This window comes from Bos mutus, chromosome 5 (genome assembly GCF_027580195.1).
Source record: "Bos mutus isolate GX-2022 chromosome 5, NWIPB_WYAK_1.1, whole genome shotgun sequence".
Classification (NCBI taxonomy): Eukaryota; Metazoa; Chordata; class Mammalia; order Artiodactyla; family Bovidae; genus Bos; species Bos mutus.
This window is the reverse complement of record NC_091621.1, coordinates 44,233,181-44,236,112: the sequence shown is the minus strand read 5'-3', so window position 1 is coordinate 44,236,112 and position 2,932 is coordinate 44,233,181. Positions and strand designations below refer to the sequence as shown.

Genomic DNA, 2,932 nt, shown 5'->3' with positions numbered 1-2,932 from the left:
GTGACAGTTGGAGTATAAAGAAAGCTGAGCGCCAAAGAATTGATGTTTCTGAACTGTGATGTTGGAGAAGACTCTTGAGAGTTCCCTGCACAGCAAGGAGATCCAACCAGTCCATAGGACTGACACTGAAGCTGAAACTCTAATCCTTTGGCCAACTGATGCGAAGAACTGACTCATTTGAAAAGACCCTGATGCTGGGAAAGACTGAAAGCTGGAGGAGAAGGGGACAACAGAGGATGAGATGGGTGGATGGCATCACCGACTCAATGGACATGAGTTTAAATAAACTCCGGGAGTTGGTGATGGACAGGGAGGCCTGGCGTGCCGCAGTCCATGGGGTCACAAAGCGTCAGACACAACTGAGAGACTGAACTGAACTGAACCAAAGTGGATTGCAAGGAGATCAAACCAGTCAATCCTAACAGAAATCAGTCCTGAATATTCATTGGAAAAAGTGCTATTAAAGCTGAAGCTCCAATACTTTGGCCACGTGATGTGAAGAACTGACTCACTAGAAAAGGCCCTGATGCTGGGAAAGACTGAAGGCAGGAGAAGAAGGGGACAAAAGAGGGTGAGACGGTTGGATGGCATCACTGACTCAATAGACATGAATTTGAGCAAGCTCCGGGAGTTGGTGATGGACAGGGAACTCTGGCGTGCTGTAGTCCATGGGATCTCAAGGAATAGGACACGACTCGGCAACTGAACTGACCTAAAAGCACATATTATAATCATGCTCAAAGAAATAAAGACAAATCATCTTGAAGTAAAAGGATAAGTAGACAGTCTTGACAAAGAATAGATGAAGAAGAAGGAGAAGAAGAACCAAATGAAAAAATCTAAACTAGAAATATGACAGAAATTTTAAAATTCACTAGATGGGCTCTACAGTGTAACTGAAATGACAGGTCAGTGAACTTGAAAATGGATCAACAGAATTATCTAGCTGAACAACTAAGAAAAAAGACTGGAAAACAAAAATGAACAGAGCCTTGAGGACCCATTGGACAATATCAAAAGGCCTAACATTTGTATCATCAAAGGCCGATTATAAAGGAGAAAGAGTGGTACAGAAATAATATTTGAGGGAATTCCCTGGTAGTTCAGTGGTCAGGACTTGACACTTTCACTGCCATGAGCCCAGGTTCAATCCCTGGTCAGGGAACTAAGATCCCAAAAGATGTGTGCTGTGGTCAAAAAAAAAATATTTCAAGAAATAATAACTCAATACTTCCCAACTGTAGTAAAAGACATAAACGTATAGATTCAAGAAACTCAGTGAATATCAATCAGGATAATCTCAAAGAAATTCCTGCCCAGTAAAATCTAAAGCAAAGGAAAAAAAAAATCTTGAAAGCAGTCAGAGACAAATAATGCATTATATACAGGGGAAAAAATAATTCAAATGACTGTGAATGTCTTATCAGAAACCATAGAGAACAGATGACAGTGGAAAAAGAATTTCAAGAGCTGGAAAACAATGGCCAAACCCAGAATTCTACATAGCCAGTGAAACAGCTTTCAAAAATGATGAAATAAATTCTCAAAGAAAACCAAGAGAGGTCATCACTAGCAGACTTGCCAAAGATGCTAAAGAAAATTCTTCGGATGGAAGGAAATGAACATGGAAACAGAATTTCAGGAAAGAAGGAACACTAGAAATGGTAAATATCTGAGTAAATGAAACACCCTATTTTACTTCTAAGTTCTTTAAAACATTAAAGATGATTGAAAGCAAAAATTATAACAATGTCTGATGGGGTTTTTAATGAATATAGATGCATACGACCACTACAAGATAAAAAGGAAGAGGGCAAACCAATCTTTATGGTACTAAAGTTTCTATATTCTACTTGAAGTGATACATATTAATTTTAAGTAGAATACTTGAATATGTGTACTGTAATTCCTAGTCAACACTAAAATAACTATACAAATGAAAAAGCAGTAAAAATTCAGTGTGTGTGTGTGTGTGTGTGTGTGTCAGCCGCTCAGTTATGTCTGATTCTTTGTGATCCCGTGAACTGTAGCCCATCAGGCTCCTCTGTCCATGGAATTCTCCAGGCAAGAATACTGGATTGCCATTCCCTTCTCCAGGGGATCTTCCCGACCCAGGAATCAAACCCAGGTATCCCACACTGCAGGCAGATTCTTTACAATCTGAGCCACCAGGGAAACTCCAAAAACTCAATAGAGAAATCTAAGTAGAATACTAAAATAGTTCAAATAATCCAAAAGAAGGATGTAAAGGGAAACAAAGAAAACACAAAATAGAAAGAACAGAAAAATACAATAAAATGACAGACCTAAATCTAAAATATCAATAATTAGATTAAATGTAAATGGTCTAAACACATCACTTAAAAGAAACATTATCAGGATGGATTTACAAAAAAAGATACATTGTTTGTAGTCTACCAGAAACCTGCTAAGCACAATGATATACATAGGTTAAAAAATGAAAGGGTACTAAATGTTATTATGGCTGCCTGACTGAATTATAGAAAAGGAATAAAAAAAACATTAGTAGACAAACTGGTGAAATCTATGAAATTCTGTAGCTTACTTAATAGAGTAATATACCAATGTTAATTTCTTAGTTTTGATAAATGTACTATGGTTTTATGTAATAGGTTAACATTAGGGAAAGCTAAGTAAAGGGCATATAGGAACTCTATGTACTATTTTTGCAACTCATTTATAAATATGAAATTATTATAAAAAATGTAAGTAAAAGAAGGAGGTAAGAATATACTATGAAAATGAGAGTTATCACAACTATAGTAACTGTATGTTAATAGGCTATATTAATAGCAGATAAAGCAGACTTCAAAACAAGGAAAATTATCAGGGGTAAAAAGGATAGTAAGTAACAATTAAAGGGTCAATTCACTAAAATAAAAAACAATCTTAAATGTGTATGCACCTAAGA

The 2,932-nt window shown here is 36.4% G+C and overlaps 1 non-coding gene across 1 annotated transcript; it reads left to right on the top strand.

The window, feature by feature from the left end:
• The first annotated feature begins 1,092 nt into the window (after positions 1 to 1,092).
• On the top strand, positions 1,093 to 1,165 carry TRNAE-UUC (transfer RNA glutamic acid (anticodon UUC)). Its single transcript has one exon. It is a non-coding gene; the product is annotated as a tRNA-Glu (tRNA).
• The last annotated feature ends 1,767 nt before the right edge of the window (positions 1,166 to 2,932 follow it).